This window comes from Prionailurus bengalensis, chromosome C2, assembly GCF_016509475.1.
Source record: "Prionailurus bengalensis isolate Pbe53 chromosome C2, Fcat_Pben_1.1_paternal_pri, whole genome shotgun sequence".
Lineage (NCBI taxonomy): Eukaryota > Metazoa > Chordata > Mammalia > Carnivora > Felidae > Prionailurus > Prionailurus bengalensis.
Genome location: NC_057350.1, coordinates 158,369,143 through 158,392,950, shown reverse-complemented (window position 1 = coordinate 158,392,950; position 23,808 = coordinate 158,369,143).

Genomic DNA, 23,808 nt, shown 5'->3' with positions numbered 1-23,808 from the left:
GGTCCCAGCAGTAGCTTATGGACATACAGGTCCACCCTCCAGCCCCTCTTGGAAACATACACCAGAGGAAGGTGTCCGGGAAGAGGCGGCCTCACGGGAATCCTTGTCCCAGGAGACTATTCCTTCCTCGTGTGAGTCTCAATAGTGATGTCATAGTCTCTGTGACTCACCTCTCCCAGGAGGCTTTAGTGTGTTAGTAATAACACTCATTAGCGTTCACCTGGGGTTTTATAAGCAGGAGGTGACAGTGACTGGCAACCATCTTCTGAGGTTTGGGAAAGGCCAGGATTATGACGTCCATTTTGCCAAGAGGAAATCAAAAACAGACAAGGTGGGTCACTCACCAGGACTGGACCAGGAGGCAGCAAGAGAGGAGTTCCTTACACCCGGGGGGAAGTCGTATGTGTGCGTTTTAATTTTTATAAACTCTTCATATAAAAGGGATGCATGCCAGTTGTAGAAACACAGGAAAATGCAGAAAGCGTAAAAAAAAAAAAAAAAAAAAAGTTCCAGGGGCGCCTGGAACTCAGTCGGTTAAGCGTCCGACTTCAGCTCAGGTCACGATCTCGCGGTTTGTGGGTTCGAGCCCCGCGTGGGACTCTGTGCCGGGGGCTCGGAGCCTGGAGCCTGTTTCGGATTCTGTGTCTCCGTCTCTCTCTGCCCCTCCCCCCACTTGCGCTCCGTCTTTCTCTCTCAAAAATAAATAAACATACACAAATTTAAAAAGGAAAAAAAGAAAGAAACAGGAGCCCCTGGTCAGCAACCTGGGGCCTGGGGCTGCGGGCGGTGCCCTGACTCTTCCAGGCTCCCTCAGGCTCTGCAGACAATTCTGTTCTCAGGGAGAAAGCAGGGGTGTGGGCTGGAGCTTTCCATCTGACTGCATCATGACTTGACTCGGCCACCGGACTGGTTGAACTGGGTTAACCCTGGCCGCACTCCCCGCACTCCCGTGTTCCTCTTCCTCCGGGTCGGGCTGAGACCTCCTCCCTCCTTCCTTCCGCCTCTCTCGCCCCAACCCAGAGTGCTCTGGAGCACCTACTGCCCTGCGTTGTAACTTTTCATTTACAAGTCACGAGCCTCTCCTGGATGCAAGCTCCTTCGGCAGGTCAGCGCGAGAACGAATGCCGTCCCACCCAGGAACATCCAGAGTGCGCCAAGAATAGGCTGAGGGCTGGGGGTCGATTTGGGAGAAGCAGCCAGGGTTTCTTCTTCGTGAATATGTTTCATCGCAGAGTTCCATTGAATTGGAGAAATTACAACTCCGATGATAGGCTCCGTGGTTGGTTGGGGTCCTGACATCACCTACCCCGTGCCGTGAAGCTTTCGGGCCTTGTTCTCATTTGACTTTACGCTGAGAGCCAAGTCTTAGCCAGAGCAGGATAGATATTCTAAAAAAATAAAAATAAAAAATAAAAACCCATCTGCCCAGCTTTCCTTTCAAGCAGTTGTTCTCAAACTGCTCAATACCAGAAGGGCCAGGAGCGCTTGTCGAAACACAGAATGCTGAGCTCCACTCCAGAGGTCCTGACTCGGCATTTCTAACGAATTCCCACCTGGTGTTGATGCTGCTGGTCCGGGGACCACACTTGAAGAACTGCTAGTCTCAATGATTTAAGCTGGCTCCTGGATACGGTGACCTCCTCCCAAGTCCGAGGAGCTGGCTCTCTGGCCCGGCTGTGCCACAGCCCGGCTCCGTCCACCCTCACACCAGGACTGCTCCGTCTCTGCTTTGCGGTCTGCGTAGGCACACGGGGACATTGCGGCCCGTGTCAAAAGGCCATGAGGGCCTGAAAGTTACTGTAGCAGGATCGGAAACCTTACCAGGGTCCCTGCTAGCTTTTAGGAGAAGCACCTGAAGCTTCGGGGAAGAGACGTTTACATCCTGGGAAAACCCGGGCTCCAGCAGCCAAGCTTTGGACAGGAGGCAACAGCCGGGTGTCTCCCCCACCCCCTTCCAAAGGCCATGGGACTCCCGGCCGTCATCTGTGAGGGGCTCCGTGTACTCTCCACACTGCCTGGTCTGTGCCTCAGCCCACAATCTCTTTCTTTCTTGAGCCTTACAGGAGAAGGTGAGAAGGGCTAAGATATGCGTTCCCTGTCACAATTAAAATAAAGTCCAAACTCCTGACCGTGGCCTGCCTGGTGCTCAGACCTCCTCTCCCTGCTCTCCAGCTCGTCAGCTCCACTCTGACCCTCTGGCCTCCCCGCTGTCCCTCCAACACCAATCTTTTTCCGCCCTGAATCTCTGCGTTCCCGCTGTCTGCTAAGCCAAGGATCCAGATGGGACACGAGACCGGTGGTTCAGGCGGCCCCTCTCCAGAGAGAGCTTCCTGTTCCCCTTCCATAAGGCATCCCCACTTCCCACCCATTCCTTCTGTCCCTATCTTCAGAGGACTCGTCACCATCTGACACCATCTCCAGGGTGGAAGTTCCACGAAGGCCACAACCTCGTCTGCCTTTCCCAGCCGTGTCCCCAGCACCTGGACCGTGCCTGGCACATCATACGGGTTCAATAAAGATTTATGGAATGAATCTGTGGCCTCTGCCAGATATACTACGAGAGGCAAGGTCTAGAATCCTTAAGCGACATACCCCAGACCTTGATTCTAAAGTCCAGAGTCAGGCTCCGGGTTTACTGCCTCACAGCTTGTTCAGATGGGAAGAACCGGGATCACAGATGTCGCCGCTACTGTCACTCTGGACAAAGCCCTCAACTTGTGTTGCCCTGACCTGCCTCACCTACCAAATGGCTGGATAACATCGGTGTCGCCTGCCCCCGAGACTGTGTCAAGGCTCAGATGACGTAATTGCTGGGAAAGAGCTCTGCCAGGGAAAAGGCGTTGACAGCTTTGAGGGTTGGGGCTGGTTATAATTCTCTGTGCCTTTAAAATCTGCACACGGCATTTAATTTTACACGAGCTTTTCATTCTGGTAGTTTTAAAATAATAAAGCATCGCTGAACTTCTTCATAAGCATAAGGTAAGCCCATTCCAGACTAAAAACAAAATCTAAGGAGTTACATTTGAAAACGAAATTCTGGCATCTGAGCCCCGGCTAAGAGACTCTTACTTTGGTCGTTTCTCTGCCTCCGTTTTGCTACCCATGCACGCACGTGCCCGCCGTCTCCCCAAGGCAGCTGGGCTTTCTGCTTGGCACTAAGGAAATTCAGTGTAAGTTAAAGAACAGTTTGGGGTCTACATCCCTAATCCCAGCAACAGGTGAGGAGGTTAAGTGATGTTAGTTGACTTCAGATAAATGGCTGGATCAGAGAGATCTGAACCCCCCATGTGGCTGAGATGCAGTCTCCCCTGGTCACGTGGGCTTCCAGCTCTCACCTGGTCGGGGAACTGAAGGAGGAAAGTCCTCCTGGAGAAGCCCCTGGGGGCAGGGTTGCCGGTAAACTCTAACAAGTAAAAATAGAAGATGCCCAGTTGCATCTAAATTTCAGGTAAGCGACAAATCAGGTTGTACTATAAGCATACCCCATGAGCTGTCTGGGACATACTTATGCCACAAGAAGTATTCGCTGTTTATCTGAAGTGTGGTTCCAGCGTGTGCCCTCTCTTTTATCTGGCAAGCTACCCTCGAGGGCCTGTTCTGATCTTCAAGTCCTCAGCCCTCAGAATGGAGGGGCACGGAGACCGTACTTTTCCTAACCCACTTTGCCCCACACGTGAGAAATGCTTTGCTATCAGTCTCCACTCCAATTCCGTTTCCTCCCTTCCCAGGGCTGGCCCGTTGGTCAAGGGCAATGAGTGAATGTAACCTTAGGTAACCCGTCTGCCTGGGCTGTTGCTAAAATGCCGCCCACGCAGCCACCGTCCTTGGAATCAGCAGGGCACTTCCCAAAGCGTGGATGCCAGAAAAATGCTCAGGTCCTAAGACGAACCAGGACGGGAATGTTTTATAGATGTTGGGAGCATTTGATTCTTAGATAAAGGGACTGGGAGACCCGGAACACTTCCCTGAATGCAAAGCAAAACTCCTGTGTCAGCCTATTCATCTCGGTATTACTAAACACTACCTTTATCACTAATAATACCTCACACCCATGTTGTGCTTTTCATCCAGAGATCTCTACGTACAGTATCAGCATTGAGCAGCTCAGCCCGATGACCCGTAGATTATGTAATTATACAGAGAGCTTCCTCGAGGTAGAAGGGTTGGCCCTTCCTAGAACAGACCTGGATGGCAACTAGGAATAGTTGGGTCCAAACAAACCTGAGCTGGGTGACAGACGTTTCAGTACGTGTCCACCCCCCCCCCCCCCGCCAACACACACCCTGTTACACTGTTGGCTTCTCAAGTACAAGATTGGTACTGTCTTCTTGTTTTTAATCTCCAGTATTTAGCACAATGGCTGGAATACAGCAAGCGCTCAGTAAATGTTTGCTGAGTCAATGGATGAGTGGTGAGCAAACATGTTAACCTGGAAATAAGCTCGGCCTTTCTTCCTCTGCTTCTCTTGCACATGGGGTGTGAAGCAGTGGCTGTCAGCCCTATGTTGATACGTCCTCAGATCATTTGTTATTTCTGGGCACACGGGCTCTCCTGGTGCTTCCACCCCAGGTTTATCCGCATCTGCGCATCAGAGGACACCCCCAGGCTACTGGAACAGCTTTGGGTCTGCCCCGTATGTCCCACTCCCGCAGCCCTTAACCACAGATGGAGGCGTATAGGCTACCAACTCTCCAACTCTCTCATCTCTGATGGGGACATGTAAGTGTGACCCATACTGTGCCAACAGTACCCTCCTAGGGACTTGGCTTGACATCTAGTCTTGTTTGTTCTTCTACCCTTCCCAGGCCTGTTTCTGCACCCTGAGTACCTGTAAAACACCGGGAACACTCCCTAATGAGTCACTTTCACTGGAATATTCCGTCACGATCTGCTTCTGGGGAACCTAGCTTAAAACCGGAACGTGTTGATTTCTTGACCGAGGCTCATTTTCCCTGTCATTCCGACTCTTTTCCCTGCGTCAGGAAAGACTCTTTAATAGAATACAGCCACAGATACAGCAACAAGCACTCTTCCCATTGGATGAGAAGCAATGGAAGACAAGGAGCCATCAAGGCTTTTCATCTGTTGGGGCAGAATGTAGAATTTTGGCTTTGAATTTTCTTGAGAAAAGACAGGGCAACAAGGTAAGCTTCTAACTCTTGTGCCCATGAGTGTGTGGCCCTACTTACAGGCTCCCCACTTGGGGGCTCTCTTCAGATAAACCTCTGCAGGAGCCAGAGTGGAGACCAGTGGTCCCTGAACGACTGGCACACACAGGCTGGACCACATCACCTCCCCCATTTAGAGCAAGGGGACCTTGTAGCAAAGTGGTGGGGGTGGGTGGGTAGGCTGAGTCCACGTGATGAGTGAGTGGCCATGTGTCCTCAAAAAGACTTTTAAAGAGTCAGTTCTCCATTCCCTGGGGCTTTCTCATCCCAAGACTTCCCATCTTTGGAGATCAAGTTCAGATGTCGGGGGTGGGGAGGCATCCCTCTTTCCGTCCAAGGGTTTCAGGCAGAAAAAAATGGAATGGCATTTAATAACTTCCCTCACTGCACTATAAAGACAATGGCAGGGTTAGGTGTTCCTGAGCTCTCTGGGATTTTATTAGTTTGTTATACTTCAAAGGGCTCTGGTGGTGCTGCCATAACCTACTTCGGAGGAAAACATTTATTATTAACATTGGTTTAACACTTAACTTTCTAGGGTATTTGTGGATGGCACAGTCATACATCTGCCTTTTTATAGTGCTTCGCAGCAGAGCACAAGACCTCTGGCTGACACCTCATACATCATCAAAATTAAGACCTCTAGGCAAACAGGGTAAAGTAGGGCAGGGGTGGGATGGGACAGCAACTTGGGATGACTCAAATGGTTTCCCAGTTAACTTTCCTTTAGAGAGAGACTGTTTCCATTAAGGAGCAAATTATTCTTAACTTTAAGACACCCTTGTTTCCTTGGCAACCCACAACAACTTGAAAGGAAGGGTCCACCGTGGCCCTACAGCCAAGTGATGCCTCCTACCTGGCTGGCGGCTGGTGGAGATTAACCCAGACGTGGGGTCAGCCAGCCAGGGATCAACCCCCCACCCCCTTGGCATTCGACCCCCTGGCTCTCCTGTGCTAAGGCCAGAAGAAATCTGGAAAGCAGCAGGTCAGGATGACAGCAAGGTCTCCATCTTTTATAACCATAAACTGTATCCTCATCATGTCAGAATCCTTGCTGGAGACTCAGAAAATGATGGCAGAAAACTATCAACAAAAGAAGAGAATGACTCATTTCTTTTTTCCTGACTCCCCTTCTGGCTGACGTTTGGTCATCGCTTTGGCCTGTCTATAAAAACACAAGGGACCATAATTGTATGGTTTCATCTGCTCTCACGCCCACGAGCCTTTCTCACTCAAATTCGGCAAATGGGGCAAGCAAGGAGTGAGGTATTTTCGGGGGTTCTTTAGTAGAGATCAGGTTGGCCCAACTTGACGTGGGTCATAAACTCTACTTTGTACAAAGGATCCTGATCTTTATTTTGAGAGGAACAACAATTATAGTCCCTAAGACCTGAGACCAACAGCATTTTTGAGGAGGGAAAAGAAAAGAACCGTGAAGACGAAGATGTGCTGAGAAGTGGGCAAGGACCGCCCAATGGCCGTTGGGGGAATTCTCGCCTGAGGCGACATGAGACCTTGCGTCTTTCCCACTGACGAAGCGGCTGCTGTTTGCTCCGAGCTGTCAAGAGTCAACCGTGTGGAGTATGGAATGTGACGCCAGTCCATCTGCTGGGGGCCTTGTCTTCTTTTGTCAATGGTGTGACATCAGCAGCGCCGCTTGGCGTTTGCACCGTGCATCGAATCCGTGCCTGTTGGTTTCCAAACATCGTGTCCAGAGAGAACTAGAGTGTATTACAGCCCAAACAAGGAATCAGGGGACGGGAGAGGACTCGGCCCCACGCGGGCGCTGCTCCATACGAGCGTCCAAAAGGCACTGTGCGACAGAAGATGGGAAGAGCGGAGAAAGCCTTCGGCGTTCTGGAAAGAGGAAAAACACCAGCGTGGGGAAGTGCAGCTGCTCTGTCGGGATGACGAAAGCAGTTGCATTAAGTCACAGCTTCCCTGCACGGGTGTTCTTTCTTCGATCTGGATGTCCAATCGGTACTGGTCAGTACCCTCAGTTGTGGTACACTTGTTCTTAACTCCTGAACGACGGGACACAGTCTGCAGGAACACGTATTAATACAAACTGTGTATTTAATGCACATGACACAGAATTCTTTGTGGTGTCGGATCCGGGGTTTTCATGCCGAGAGAGGGAAGACACAGCTACATTTGACATCGCTCTTGTTTGGATGGCTAATCAGAGAGCACACACTACTCTAGAGGAAAGGTAAGTCGTTTTGTTGGCCAAAAAATGGCTGAACAGGGGTCCAGGCACCTGAGAGGCTCAGTCCGTCAAGTGTCCAACTTCGGCTCAGGTCATGATCTTGTGGTTCATGGGTTTGAGCCCTGCATGGGGCTCTGTGCTGATGGCTCAGAGCCTGGAGCCTGCTTCGGATTCTGTGTCTCCCTCTCTCTCTGCCCCTCTCCCACTCACAGTCTGTCTGTCAGTCTGTCTCTCTCTCTCAAAAATAAATAATAAAAAAAAATGGCTGAATGGGACTAGACTGTTCAGTGACTGATAAACCAATTAGGGCCTATCTATGTAAGGCCACTGGGCAACTCTTCAACCTCTTCATCTTCCAGGACCTTGTGCAAAGTGCTTATCGGATTTTTCACTTCCTTCCTGTGCGCCCCACCCCAAGCCCTCCACTCCCTTCCCTTCCTCCGTTCCTTGCCCTCTCCTGTGTACGAAAGCACCAACAGGGAGTTATCACAGCCCTCCACCCTGGCTGGCTCTCCTCCTTCCTCCCTGCTGATATAAGCAGGCCAGTGTTGTGGATGCAAAGGGTGACCAGATGAACCTGCTCAGCGATGCCTTCCTGCTTTCCTGGCAGCAGGTGGGGAATGCTTCTGAGTCACATGGAGAAAGAGGAGATGTGGGGGTGGCAAAGGGACACAGTTTCTAAAAACATAGCCTGGAGGTACAGCTGGGTCGTGTGTGTGTGTGTGTGTGTGTGTGTGTATGTGTACCGTTTACTAAGGGACAAGAGAAACCAAGCCAGGGTTTCACTGGGGGGTTCCTGCAATTCCCAGGCTCCTGAGTCTAACAGCAGCTGGGAGGAAGGGGCTTCCCCAGACCCCTGCTGCCCTGTCCTGACTTATTGGGGCCCACACCCCCCAAAGCCTCCCAGTGTGAACCTCATCGCCCCTCCCCCATCATTTTTAAAGTGTTGCTAAGCCCCTTAACCCAGGTTTGAGCAAAGGTAGCATTCTGAAGAAGTAAAGTTATGGGTTCCCGTGGGAAGGGAAGGGAAAGACTCCTCAACCCGGATGTATAAACCTGAATACAGACACAAGAGGAAAAAATGTGTGAGTCCCCACCCCTGCCCCGCCCCCCGGCCAAATGTTCCCTTGGTTTATCCTGAGAAGCAGTTTAGCCTCGTGGCCAGGGGCATGGACGGCAGGACCACGCTGCTTGGGTCTGCATCTCGCCTCTGTCATCGGCAGGTGCTATGACCCTGGGAAAGTCATTTAACCTCCCAGCGCATCAAGTTTTGTATCTGAGAAATGGGGTAATAACTTAGCTGCTGTGGGCACCTGCCAAGAAGTCTCAGTGAGTTCAAACACATAAAGCACTTGACCCAGTGCCAGGTCACTATAGGCACTAAGTGTTAGCTCTCATATCCCACCGTCCCGATGGGCAGGGCCAGGTCCGTGGGTGAGCACAGCCCCCACTTCATGCTTTGCTGCCACCATCTTGAAATTCTCAATAATTTTATCTTTGAACTTGTGTTTTCTAAGAGGAGTCAATGAGACAACGGAGCGTGCACGTCAGCAGAGATGTGTGAACAATATGAGTGTCTGTTGTTCCCCGCTGCCCCATCTCAAATAGCGTTTTCAACGTCACGTGAGCACCAAGTTCCCACAGACCCACAATGAATACAAGGGAAGCGTGTTACCAATAAGACTGGCTAAGCGGGGGGCGGGGTGGGGGAGCTAAGCTTTCTGTCCAACCACAACTGGCCTTGACTGCAGAAAGAAGACAGTGGGGTTCCAAGAAAGGCCAAGGAAACCTATCTCAGTCTTGGGTTGTTTCCTGGTAATAACCAACCACGGACACCGAAAGTGAGGACATGGAAGGAATGGTAAAGATAAGGCAATCATAGAATCTTCTGCTTTCGATCCTTCCCCACTCACCAGCAAGGGAAAGGTACAGACAGTTGGTAGAATGTGTGTTTCAAGAAGTGAAAGAAGAACAGCGAGAACATTTCCATTATTCTGAGAGGAATGAAATATATTGTGTATGCGTGATGAAGTAGGAGATATGAACTGTGTCGTTTTGGCGATTCCACATCTGAGTTAAAAGCTCTTGCAGGTGCGTTTCAAACTGCCATCATGTAACAGAAAGATGGATGGTTAAATCCATGCTAATAATCAATATTTTATTCATTTATTTATTCATTCACCCATCTATTCACTTATTTAGTTTTTTTGTTTTTTGGGTTTTTTTTTTTTGCTTAGAACAGCATTATATGGCGAATAAAAAACATCACGACAACTCAGAGGCCACAGAAGAAAGGTAAAAGCCTTCTATCTTAGTCCCTTTAATGATAGTTTTCCTGCTTTTTTTGAACTGGGGGTTCCACATTTTCATGGGCAAGTCACTTAACCTCCCAGGGCATCAAAGTTTTGTGTCTGAAAAATGTCACACGGGGCCTTGTAGATGATGTAGCAGGCAGTGCCCACAAGCTGACTCCTTGCTGTGGCTTCCTGTGAGCCTCTCATTCCGTGGCATTTCTCTCGCAGTGGGGACACTTTAAAGACAGGGGGTGGGGAGGCAGAAAGAGGGCTGCTGAGGTATTGTCAGCTGGGGTCTGACATCCCAGAGGCCCTTAATTCCCCCGGAGAGGCCTTGGAGGCCCCTGGCAACCTGTGAACTGCACTGCCCCCCTCTGAGAGAGTACACGGGATCCACCCGCCCCCAACCACGGCCCTCGTCCCTTCCCGTGTTTGCCACATGTCAGGTCTGAAAGGGAATTCCAGCCCCAGGAAGGGAAGGGGATCCCGAAGACCCACGTTGTGCAGGTGGGCATCGTCAGCCCGGCCCCGGAACTGAGGACCAGCCTGGTGCCTCGTTTTGAGTGGCAGGAGGAGAGCGACGCTGTCACTTCTCTTCCCGGGATCAAAATCAGACAAATCTCCTGTTTGGCTTACCAGGCAGTAAGTGGATCGCACCAGTGAATGTCAGTGCGAATTACAGCCCCAGCCTCCTGTCGTCAGCTTTGCGCGACTGCTTGTCACTTTAATGCAAAGAGACGGCCCGGAGCTGATAACAAGCCAGAAGGGTGGGGGACTGGAGGCGGTGGCTGCGGTGGGGACAAGGAAAATGCTTGTTGGAGAGGTGGATTCCAGACAGTGAAACCCAGAGCAATGATTTCCTTGAGTGCCTACTGGAGAGGGGGGCGTTTAAGGCTGTTGGGTGTGTGGACAATGCTTCTTAGACATCCATGAAACCCAACAGTTGTCTCGTCCGTTAAGTTACCCACCCATTCCCCCTCCATCCGTCTGCATATCCATCCGTCCGTCTGTCCATCCACCAATCGCCCATTCTCATCTGCTAATGGGAGCTGGCCTCGGCCTCTCAGCACACTGGGATTCGGAGGGACTCGCGGGGCCTCTGTCTGCCGCTTGCAGCCACTCTCCAAGGGTTGCCACTAAAAAGAAGCTTGGTGAACTCTTGGGAGTGAACACCTCATTTCCTAGAAAAAAAAAATGTGGGCTTCAGGGCCTTTTAATTTTGTCTGAAACAGCCCAGGGGTGGCCCAAAAGCTCCAGATCTACCCAATTAAGTTTCTCTTTTAAAAATGTTCGTTTGTTTATTTAATTATAAGTTTATTTATAAGTCTATTTATTTTGAGAGAGACAAAGACAGCATGGAGCCCAACGTGGGGCTCGATCCCATGAATCATGAGATCATGACCTGAGCCAAAATCAAGAATTGCGGACTCAGTCAATTGAGCCACCCAGGTGCCCCTTAAGTTACCTTTTCTAAGCTGGTGGGTGAACATTAGTTGCTGTTTTAGCGACCCTTTACTGAGAGTTAAGACATCCTTCCAGCAAGCTGAAGAGGAAGCTTTGTATTTTGCAGGCCAGGGCTTGAGTGTGTCCATCTGTCTTGAAGCCCAAGAGGGACAGCTGACAGTAATATTCAGTCTCATCACATCTTCACCTATATTAAACATTTGAGGAACTGATGCAGTCAAAAGAAGAATCCAGGCCTTCCTAGGGCTGTGCTAGTGAGTCAGTATCTGAGGAATTAGACAAGGGGCCAAGAAGGTAATGATATGGGACACGCATCTTGTATATCTTCTCAGGTTGCTCAGTGACTTTGTTTCCTTTCTTGGCTGGTGCCCCACTCGTTCCTGGATGCTTTCCACTTTTGGACTTGGATGAAATTCCTCACTGCGGGGTGTGGGGTCTGGCTTCCTGGACGGTTACCAAGGCCTGGATAAATCAGGGAGCTAGCTCCCCATGGGGCAAATACTAGGAGATAGAAGGTGGGAGCGAGGCAGATAAATTCCTCCACTTTCCTTTCTCCCGTGAACAACACTGGATTATGATTCCTTCCTGCTTTTCCAGAGAAGCTAGAAGCTGGTTCAATATCTGCAAATCAATCAATGTGATACATCACATTAATAAAAGAAAGGATAGGAACCACATGATCCTCTCAACAGATGCAAAAAAAAGCACTTGACAAAATACAGCATCCTTTCTTGATAAAAACCCTCAAGAGAGTAGGGATAGAAGGATCATACCTCAAGATCTTAAAGGCCATATATGAAAGACCCAACACTAATACCATCTTCAATGGGGAAAAACGGAAAGCTTTCCCCCCAAAGTCAGGAACACAACAGGGATGTCCACTCTCACCACTGTTGTTTAACATAGAGTTGGAAGTCCTAGCCTCAGCAATCAGACAACACAAAGAAATAAAAGGCATCCGAATTGGCAAGGAGAAAGTCAAACTTTCACTCTTTGCAGATGACATGATTCTATGTGGAAAACCCAAAAGACTCCACCCAAAAACTGCTAGAACTGACACGTGAATTCAGCAAAGTCACAGGGTATAAAATCAATGTATAGAAATAGGCTGTATTTCTATACACCAATAATGAAGCAGCAGAAAGAAAAATCAAGGAACCAATCCCATTTACAGTTGCACCAAAACCCATAAAATATCTAAGAATAAACCTAACCAAAGAGGTGAAAAATCTGTACACTGAAAACTGTAGAAAGCTTATGAAGGAAGTTGAAGAAGACACACAAAAAAAATGGAAAAACATGTCACGCTCACGAATTGGAAAAACAAATATTGTTAAAATGTCGATACCACCCAAAGCAATCTACATATTCAATGCAATCCCTATCAAAATAACACCAGCATTCTTCATAGAGCTAGAACAAACAATCCTAAAATTTGCATAGAACCAGAAAAGACCCCGAATAGCCAAAGCAATCCTGAAAAAGAAAACCAAAGCTGGAGGCATCACAATCCTGGACTTCAAGCTGTATTAGAAAGCTGTAATCACCAAGACAGTATGGTTCTGGCACAAAAACAAAGACACAGATCAATGGAACAGAATAGAGAACCCAGAAATGGACCCACAACTATCTGGTCAACTAATCTTTGACAAAGCAGGAAAGAATAGCCAATGGAAAAAAGATAGTCTCTTCAGCAAATGGTGCTGGGAAAACTGGACAGTGACTTGCAAAAGAATGAACCTGGACCACTTTCTTACACCCACAAAAATAAATTGAAAATGGATGAAAGACCTAAACATAAGAATGAAAGCCATCAAAATCCTAGAGGAGAGGGGCGCCTGGGTGGCTTAGTCGGTTAAGTGTTGAACTTTGGCTCAGGTCATGATCTCGTGGTTTGTGAGTTTGAGACCCACATTGGGCTCTGTGCTAACAGCTCAGAGCCTGGGGTCTACTTCAGATTCTGTGTCTGCCCCTCTCTCCGCCCCTCCCCTGCTCATGCTCTGTCTCTCTCTGTCTCTCAATAATAAATAAATGTTTTTAAAAAAATTTTTTTAGATCTTTGAGAAGAAAACAGGCAACAACCTCTTTGACCTCAGCTGCAGCAACTTCTTACTTGACAAAAGCAAAAATGAACTACTGGGACCTCATCAAGACAAAAAGCTTCTGCACAGCGAAGGAAACAATCAGTAAAACTAAAAGGCAATCAACGGACTGGGGGAAATATTTGCAAATGACATATCAGATAAAGGGTTAGTATCCAAAATCTATAAAGAACTTATCAAACTCAACACCCAAAAAACAAATAACCTAGTGAAGAAATGGGCAAAAGACATGAATAGACACTTTTCCGAAGAAGACATCCAGATGGCTACCAGACACATGAAAAAATGCTCTGCATCACTCATCATCAGGGAAACACAAATCAAAACCACAATGAGATACCACCTCACACCTGTCAGAATGGCTAACATTAACAACTCAGGCAACAACAGATGTTGGCGAGGATGTGGAGAAAGAGGATGTCTTTTGCACTGCTGGTGGGAATGTAAACTGGGGCAGCCACTCTGGAAAATAATATGGAAGTTCCTCAAGAAAATTAAAACTAGAATTATCCTATGACCCAGCAATTGCACAAGTATTTATTTATCCCAGGGATATAGATGTGCTGTTTCAAAGGGGCACACGCACCGCAATGTTTATAGCAGCACTATCAACAACAGCCAAAGTATGGAAAGAGCCCAAATGTCCATCAACTGATGAGTGGATAGAGAAGATGTGGTATATATATACAATGGATTATTACTCAACGATGAGAAAGAATGAAATCTTGCCATTTGCAACAACGTGGATGGAACTAGAGTGCATTATGCTAAGGAAAATAAGTCAGTCAGAGAAAGATAAATATCATATGGTTTCACTCATATGTGGAATTTACGAACAGATGAACATAAGCGAAGGGAAGCAAAAATAATATAAAAACAGAGAGGGAGACAAACCATAAGAGACTCTTGAAGACAGAGAGCAAACGGGGGGTTGCTGGTGGGGGGGAGGGGGGAGCATTGGGGGGGATGGGCTAAATGGGTGAGGGTCATTAAGGAGGGCACTTATTGGGATGAGCACTGTTACAAGTAAGTGATGAGTCACTAAATTCTATTCCTGAACTCATTATTACACTATATGCTAACTAACTTGGATTTAAATTAAAAAAAAAAAAAATGAAAAGAAAACCGGAAGCAGGGAGTAACAGTGTTGAAACCGGAGTGAAAAACAACTCATGAGAGAAAGGAGGAAAAGAGGGGGGCTCAGAGGGGATGGGGTAGCATCAGGTCCCCCGTGACCCAGTGAATAAAAGGGGACCTCCGTAATCCTGGAGGCCTTGTTCTAGATTCCAGGTCCCCAACTTGGCCCCCAAATTAGGGATAATTTCCACTGTGGAGACTGAGCTCATGCGATGATTCAGTGTTATCTTCATAGCAGAAATAACTAAAGAGAGTAGCAAGGACAGCTTTTGGTACCAGCCCACTGGTCATCTACGCTGCGTAACAAAGCGCCCCAAACGTCCGTGAGCAGCGATCATCTCTTGGAGCTTCTGTGGTTCAGGTCTCTCATGAAGTTGAGGCCAGATGTCGGCCGGGGCTGCGGTCAACCGAAGGTCTGGCTGGAGCAGGAGGATCCAATTCTGACTCATCTCCCTCGCTCGGCTGCTGGCAGGAGGCCACAGTTACTCCCCATGAGGCCCTCTCCCGGGGCTGCTTGAGTGTCCTCACAACATGGTGGCTGGTGTCCTCCAGAGCGGGCAAGCCAAGAGACCACAACAGAAGCCACCATGCCCTTTATGACTTAGCTTCCGAAGTCACACATGGCCCTCCCCTACTCTGTTGGTCACACAGAAGGCCCAAATCCAGTGCAGGCAGAGCACACACAGGGCATAGATACTGGGAGGCGAGGATCCTGGGGGAAGGAGGAGGAGCTGGGGAGACTGGACCACAATAGCAGCCTGGAACTCCAGAGCCGGGTGAGTTTTTAGAGACGTCTGCTTCAGCAAGCTCACTGAGTAGCTGAGAACCCAAAGGTCAGCGACATTCAGCAGCTGGTTCCAGGGCTCAGTGAGTCTTCTGTTCACACTTAATTCAGGACTCAGCGGTGCTTGCAGGAAGCACATTTTATGAGGCCCTGGGAGGGTTGTAGCCAGGGTCAGCCAGCATCACGGCACTGGCCGACGAAGGAAGTCAGAAGTGATGCTTTTGTTTTTGTTTTTTTTTTAATGTGTATCTTGAGAGAGAGAGAGAGCCCAAGCAGCGAAGGGGCAGAGAGAGAGACAGAGAGGGAGAATCCCAAATGGGCTCCTCACTGCCGGCGTGGAGCCTGACGTGGGGCTCAAACTCACGAATCGTGACCTGAGCCGAAGTCGAGAGTCGGATGCTTAACCGATTGAGCCACCCAGGAGCCCCCAGAGGTGATGCTTTAAGCAAGAACTTCCAGATGAATCCAATGCAAAGCTGATGACGCGAGTTCCCTCGCTCACTCCAAATATATGTATTGAGTGCTTACCTCAGCCTGGCACTGTTCCGGGCACTGGCACTCCAGCAAGTGAACGTGGCCTCCCACGGGCCTCACAGTGCAGGGGGAGAGGCAGACGTGCCTTGCATAGCCCCACAGACGATGGAAGTATCACGAGTAGGACAAGTGTCTTGAAGGGAGGGTAGCGGCACCGAGCATGGGGTATCGAGTCCGTTCCAGCCAGGAAGGCTTCAAGGAAGTGGTGATTCAATTATCACTTGACAGCCTGGAAGTGAGTTCCACCGTAGAGATACTGGATGTTGTTCATGATTGGTTTCGCAAATATTGTATTTTCCACCTCCAGGAGTTTTATTTGGGTGTTCTTTTATATCTTCCATTTCTCTCACGGTCGAGTTCATGTTTTGCTTTAACAGCCTTGATGACTGATAAGATTTATAGTTAATAATATAAATATAAAGATGATTATCTCCTTAGAATTATAAAAATGCAATTTAATAAGTGTATAATTTATAATGATATAAATATAAATTAGAATATGGTAATTGATCAGGTTTATAACGGCTATCTTCCTATCCTCCCCTGCTGTTTCCATCATCCCTGCCACTTCTGGACCTGTTTCTTTCTTTTTTTCCCTCCTGGTTACAAGCCGCGTTTTCTTGCTCGTTTGCACGCCTGTTAATTTCCTACTGGAGGCCAGGTAATGGTAAATTTACAGTACCCGATTTTGTTTTATTCCTTGAAAGAGTGTTGGACTTTGTTCTGGCACACCGTTACTTGGAAACACTTTGATCCTTTTGGGGCTTGCCTTTTGTTAGGTAGAAGCTAGACCTGAGCAGTGGAAGAAATGCCCAGTGCACAGACCCAAGTCCTTGAGGGGGGAATGATAGACACCTGAGCTGCAGGACGGTGGGAAATAGGCGATGCATGAAGAGCCCCGGGACACGACATCCTGACCTTGTGGTTTCTGAGACCTTGGGGCTCACAGATCAGGAGCCACAGGTGTGGAGCATGCGCTCTCCCTTTCTACCTCTGCCCCAGGGCAACCCCTAGACTCGGTTTATAACGCATTTGCATGGTGGGTACACAGCCCCGCCTGATGGAAAAAGGCTGCCATGAGGGTCCCAGTACAAACCTTATAGGGCCAAGAACTCCCCCTCCCAACCTGTGGGAGGGGATCCCCACATGAATGGAAGGAGAGTCCATCAGAGACCACCCCACTGAACGTCCCAGCTCGGCCCAGTCCAGAGAAACCCAGTAATATCCAATCCCAAAACAACCTAGGGGCCACTCTCCCGCCTTGAGAGTGTACTTTTGCGTTAATAACCTGCTTTGCGCTTGCTACTTTCCTTCTGGCTGTCTTTATTAGCGTGCAGATCCCCAGGAAAATCTTCTCGTGGGGAATCCAAGGACCCAGACCTCCATTCACAAAGTACAGACTCTACCTTTAAAGTTTATGCTAGGTCCAGAACAATTTTTAGTCCAGGGCTAATTTAACCCTACTATTAATTCAGTACCTCTGAGGAGGCTACCCATGCATGACAAGGTCTCCACATTGGCCAGTGAGAATACCAGTCCTTTCTAGCCCCGTAAGCACTCCAGGAACGGTCCTGTCTGCGACTTTCGGGTGGTTCTTTTCCTCTGCCTGAGGAATTTCTTCATATGCAGCCACCGATCAGAAATTAACGACTGGAGATTTTTATCTGACAGTCGGTGCAGTTGCCTCTGTGTGTACAGGTTCTCCTCTCTGGTACTCTGCCCTGCAACGTTGAGCTGTCTTGACCTTCCGGAACTCAGAACTGATGTCTCCTCGACTCTCAGGGGCCACCAGTCTTCGTTTGGGTTCTCTCTAGGCAGTGAGCTGCTACCATTGTAGGATTCGCCTCGTTTGTCCCCCTTCTCTCAGAGATCCTGCCTTGACCGCGGTCCAGTGTTGGAAATTGTTGTTTCGTATTTGTCCCCCTGGCTTTTTAGTTGTTTAAAGCAGGGGTATATAAGTAGGCCCTGTTACGTTTGCATCATGGTGCTTTGTTTTTTAACAGCTTTGTTGAGGCCTGATTGATCTACTAAACGACATACATTGAAAGGGTGCAATGGACAAGTCTTGACATATGTATATACACGCAAAGCCATCATCACATACAAGACAGAGAACATATCACCCCCCAAATTTCCTTACTGTTCCTTTGCCATCCCCTCGCTCCCTGGGCCCTTCCCCGCCCCCCCCCCCGACCCCTCCAAGGCCAACACTGATCTGCTTTGAGTCAGCACAGATTACTCTGACTTTTCTAAAGTTTTATATAAATTCTTTTTTGTCTGGCTTCTTTCCCTCAGCTTAACCGTTTTGATTTAGCCACCTTGCTGCCTGTATCACTACTTTCTCCTTTTTTAACCGCTGAGTAGTATTCCATGGCATTGGATATACCACAATGGGTTAGGTTATTTTGTTTATGCCACATTTACTCACTATTGATGGGCATCTGGATTGCTTTCAGGTTTTAGCTATTACAAATATTCACATTTTGCTTTTCTCCTGGGTAAATACCTCGTTGTGGAATGGCTGGAACACATGGTGGGTGTACATGTAATTTTTTAAGAACCCGCCAAACTGTTTTTGCAATGGCACTTGTTTCAAAGCCAGTCTTTATTTGTTTGTGGATCCATGTGGCCATGTGGTAAATCAACGAGACGTTTGGATGTAAATGTTCAACGTCTTTTACTCTGAAGCAATAAGCTCACTATGGCAACTGTCAGCTTGATGAGTGTCAGCCCCCCCTAGTCTGGAAAGTAGCCTTCCACCTCAAGACGGAGAAGTAAGGGGACAATATGAGGGCCTTGCCTGTCAAGGCCTGCCTGGCAGCAGGGGGAGAAGAGTCTGAACACTTGGACTTTTTGCTTTGAGGCATTGAAACAGAAATTAAAGGGAATTAGCTCTTTGGGGACAGTTCATCTCTTGTGATTTTTGAAAATATGAAATGTTGGAGAACTTGGGTCAGAGCTGCTGTTTGAAGTTTCGAGCTGTCTCCTTGATGTTTCGACTTTGAAGCTCCTGTCTGTGAATGAATTCGGCCTTTGTTTCACCTTTCTCTGCTGAACAATGCCAGGGAATTAGAAGGAAATTTCCAGTGGGATAAGTACCTTTTCTTTGATCCACACACAGATCAAGCCTCCTGTAGCCAATAGGGGAATGGGATCCACAAATGCCCGTCTGGCTCTGAACCACAGAGCGCGTTTTTAATGGGATGGGTAGGGGCGGCATGTCCTCTAACCACCCCCTTCCCTTTCCCAGACGCCCCAGCACAGGTGGATTCTCTTACAGCCGTTTCCTCGGGACGGCCACGACACCAGGCAGTGTTTCCAGGCTTCCATACGTATCTCGCACAGTTTGAGATTTCTGGCACTCGACAGTGTTTTTCAGGGCAGAGACCCTTGAAAGCCACTTTCTGCCTGGGGGGTGGGGAGGCTGGTACGAAGACAGTGCTGACTCACTGCTCCATTCAGCCTTGTTTGACATCCTGACGATGCAGAAAAAACGAGAGATCAAACATCCAGCGTTGGTTGCTGCCTCCGCCTTGGAGCATTTGGTGACTTCCCTGGAGACGATGCCCCTGCTCCCTCCGAAACGCCCACCCGTGGCTGGCCGAGCTCACAGAGCAGCGCGAGGAGATCCGTTACAGAGCCCTCATGTTCACGTTCATCAACCACCCGGGGCAGAAACGTAAATGACGCCCTCGTGGCATTTCCTTCGCTGGACCCGATAAATCTGCGTGGTTTTGGCCACAGCCACAACACGGCCCCGTTAATCAGTTTCCCACGTCGGTTTTAGGCTTTGTTCTGAACAACGATGCTGCTTGCCTGCTGTGTCGTGTGGGGCCCCCCACACCTCCCACCCTCCTGTCCACCTTGCGCTGAGCCATCCAGGCCCCGTAGGCCATGGCTAGAAACAGGGCCACCCACCCCAGCCTAGGGCCGGACCTCCTCACCCGGGCTCCCTGTAGACGCCCAACAGCCACAGGCAACCCAGTTGACACAGGTGAAGAGTCAGACGCAGGGCACCGCCGGAAATGATGTCACAACTGACGGTAAATTGGGGAAGGGAGGACCAAGCCCCGCCTTGCACCCTAGTTCTCCGGCAGGTGACGGGTGGTCGGTCACCCAAGCATCTCCTGCTTGGTTTCCACCTCCTTAGGGATGCCGGTTGCCCTGGGGAAATAAACGTCCGATTGATTTTGTTGTCTCGAGACTGTTGGTATCGTGGCTGAGTGATTGCAGTTGTCATGGCAGCGAGCACCGTTTCATTATCATCTGTGGCCTTTTCCCCTCCCCCTGGGAAGCTTCTGGCCTGATTCTGGTCCGCCACCCTAATTCTGTCCCTTATCTCGTGGTGAGGGCTGCTTCCTCCTTGCCTCCGATTGTGGAGGGTTCCTGGTGGTTGGGAGGGCCTGGCTGATGCGTGGGGGTGTGAGGGCAGGGTGAGAGAAGAGAGTCCGAGGAGGGACAAATCGTGTGTGGGGGAGGGGCCGACTGGAGCATGCAGACATGCCGTCCCTGGGAGACAGAGGAGGGAGGGAAAGGGCAGGAGAAGGGAGACGGGACCGAGACGGGGAGGACACGTGGAGGGGAAGGGGGGCCCCTGCTTGGACACACAGACAGGCGCTCAGAGCCCCGCCCACCTCCCCCGCCCGGCTCTCTGCCCTCCCCCAGCCCGTAGGCAAGGCCGACGTCTGTTCCTCTGTCTCTGCCCCCAGGCCTCTACCATGTGCCTCATAATAGCTAGCGAGCAGTTGATGCTGAATGAACAAATGCATGAATGGACATTCGAGCGCTTTTTAAAAAGTGTTATTAATGAATAAGGGAGACTGATTGATGGGAATCAAAATCACTGGGGACAGATGGTCAGGCTCGCGTGCCAGTTTGTGGATTCGTTCTGAGAGGCAGCTTCAGAGAAGAGAGGGAGATGCGCACAGGCTGGAGGCTGGTCCTCCCCCTCGAGGGCAATCCCCGTGCTGGGCGCCCGCCTAAGGCCGCCCCAAATGTGAGGCCAAACCTTAAGTTGCTTCTGCTACGATCGGGGCTCTGCGTGACCTCATGGCCAAGGCCAGCCCGAGGAAGAGGAGAAAGGCTACGGTGGTAGATCCCCGCTTATGTCTGGGGCTGGCGGCTGCCCGTCTCCGGGAACAGACGGTGCAGACAGGGAAACTGATCTACGCTGACGAAACTCATAGAGGACTGATGGGTAAACCCAAACGCTACTTATTTGTGCTGCATTTTCCAAGTTCTTTGATATCTGAAAACCTGCCGCAGTGAGGAAAGACGAGAGTTTCTATGTGACTCACCGTGTGGCGCTACCTGGTAAAGAAAAGGATCCGTTAAGCCTCCTTCCCCAGAAATGCGTGAAACGAGTTTGTTGTTCTTTGCGCTTAATGATTCTGGGTTTTCGACTCAAACAAGGGAGCTCGATGGGAGGGGAAGATAAATTTGCACTAAATGCCGACCTTTATGCTCTGCCTGTGGACGCAGCGCAGATATTAATCCCCCGGACCTCGCCCCACCGCATGGAGATACAGGGGGAGCCGGCCTGAGCCATCAGATTTGCGGCCTCTAGAAACCTAAAGCTCCCCCAAGACGCGTGTAGTGTACATCCCGAGGGGCTCGTGTGCTCCTGTCTCGTGTCCCCCACCCCCAGCTCCCACTCGCACGTGTGTGGTCCCACTCTGTGTGGTTACCTGCGTAGCTTTGTCAAGTCCGCGAGGATCCTTCGCCATCCCTCCTCCCGCAAAATATTTGTGAGCAGAGCCCAACGTCAACTCTTTCAGGAGCCGAAGGGCCGGGAGGGGAGACAAGAAGGGATCCGGTCACAGCAACGCCGCTTCAACCCCGCCGAGGAGCGCGTCTGATCCTTCAGCCTCTGGCCGCCGCCCCACGCTTCCTGCCACCTCTTTCCATCTTGCCCTTGCCCCCCCTCCTTCTGCGTCTTCCCTTTATCCTCTCTCAGACTCCTGGAGGCTAGAAAATTGCTCCCCATTGTTTTGTGGGTCAGAGTAGCCTCCCCGTACCACCCCAAGCACTTATCAAGGTCTTGTTTTCTCTCCCTAAGAGGCGCTCCCATACTGCTAGGAGGGACAAGCATCCGCTTTCCTAGAAAGGCGGGCAACGAGTCTGCTGTTCTTTGCACTTAGGAATCCTCCCGAAGTTCTCTACCTCAGTTTGTGTACCCACTCCGAGGGCTTAGCGGCCATCAGCCCGTCCCAGAGGCTACTCGCCTCCGGAAAGGCAACCAACTCCTTGTCACTGACCAACTCCTTGTCACTCCCCGGCTGACCAACTCCTTGTCTCTCCCCGGCTGTCTGCAGGAGAAGGTGGCTGCGGGGTCTTGGACAGAGTGCTTAACACCAGCCCCCACCCCGGCCTCCCTGGGGAAGGGGGCGACGGGTAACACACGAAGCCACCGCAAGGCCCCAGTAAGAGGACGCACGTGAGAACGCTTTGTCAGCCGTGGAGCTCAGTGAAACTTAGGATCGTTTAGTCAAGGGGCCGTGCTGGCCAGGGCACCAGGCGAGGCGGCCTGAGTGTGTGTCTGCCTTTCTCGAGGACGGCAGACTGGCCGAGGCACCGGTCTTTCTCGGGTACAGTCAGAAGCTATTCAGGAGGCAGGCATGCCTGACACCCGCTCAGCAGAGAGCCGGCAGCCCCCCAAAAGTCTCTATTTGAGGGACGCAGAAACGCCCATAGGTCTACACGCAACCCTCGCCTCTGGACATCTTATCATTTATAGCAAGCACCAGTTGATAAAAAAAAAAAAAAATTATTCCTCTGCTCCTACGTCCTTACACAGACAATATATTGTGGATTCATTAAAATAATGGATGGAGGGGCACCTGGGTGGCTCAGTCAGTTAAGCGCCCCGCTCTTGATTTCGGCTCTGGTCGGGATCTCACGGTTTGTGAGTTCAAGCCCCGCATTGGGCTCTGAGTTGACAGTGTGGATCTTGTTGGGATTCTCTCTCTTTCTGCCCCTCCCCTGCATGCAGGCTCGCTCTCTCTCTCTCTCAAAAATAAATTTTAAAAAATAAATAAACTTAAAAACAAGAAATCCTGGATGGATAAAGACAGAGAGAGAGAAAGAGAGAGAGAATGTTATCTGCAGCCCCCCACCCAGGGAAAACCACTATAACGTTTTAGCGTCAGTGCAGCCTGATTTTTTCCTGTGTGTGGTTGGTGTGAACTCCTCTGTGACAGTTTCGTGCACAGTGGGCCATACTTCATCTTTCCAAATTAAACTAAAGCTATCAGTCGCCCACCTCTTAATCCGTTCACTCATTCAACAGATATTTATTGAATGCCTATTGTGTGCCAGTCACTCTTTCCAGCGCTGACTGGCAGTGATAAAAAACAAAAATCTCTGCCCTTGCCCGACTGACATTCTGGTCAGGGAAGACAGACAATAAACCAATGAATAAGAAAAATAATATGACAGCTGGGGATAAGCGCAGTGGAAATATCACAGCAGGGAAAGGGCTTTGCAAGCGTCAGGCAGGCTGAAATTGTCAATGTGGTGATCGGAGAAAGCCTGAAAGCAACAACCTGAAGGAGACAAAGGACTGAGCCGTCTGGAGAAGATGGGGGAAGAGTGTTCCAGCAGAGGGAACAGCATGTGCAAAAGCCCTGGGGCAGAAGTGTACCTGACATGTCTTGGGAGCAGAGGGGGTCAGTGTGCCTGGAAGAGATAGGGTGCCAGTGTGAACAAGGCGTGGGAGGTGAGATAGGGAGGTCACGGACCCTGACTCGGCAGGACCTCGGGAGCCAATGAAGGGATTTGGCTCTTCCTTTTGTTTTTGTAATTATTTTATATTTTATTTTTTACTCATTTTTATTTTTTTTAATACAACTTATTGTCAGGTCGGCTAACATACAGGGTGTACAGTGTGCTCTTGATTTTGGGGCGGATTCCCGTGACTCATCGCTTCCATACAGCACCCAGTGCTCATCCCCACAGGTGCCCTCCTCAGTGCCCATCACCCACTGTCCCCCCTCCCCTCCCCCCCCCATCAACCCTCAGTCCGTTCTCTGTCTCTCTCTTATGGTTTGCCTCCCTCTCTCTCTGTTTGAAACGATTTTTTCCCCTTCCCTTCCCCCACGGTCTTCTGTTAAGTTTC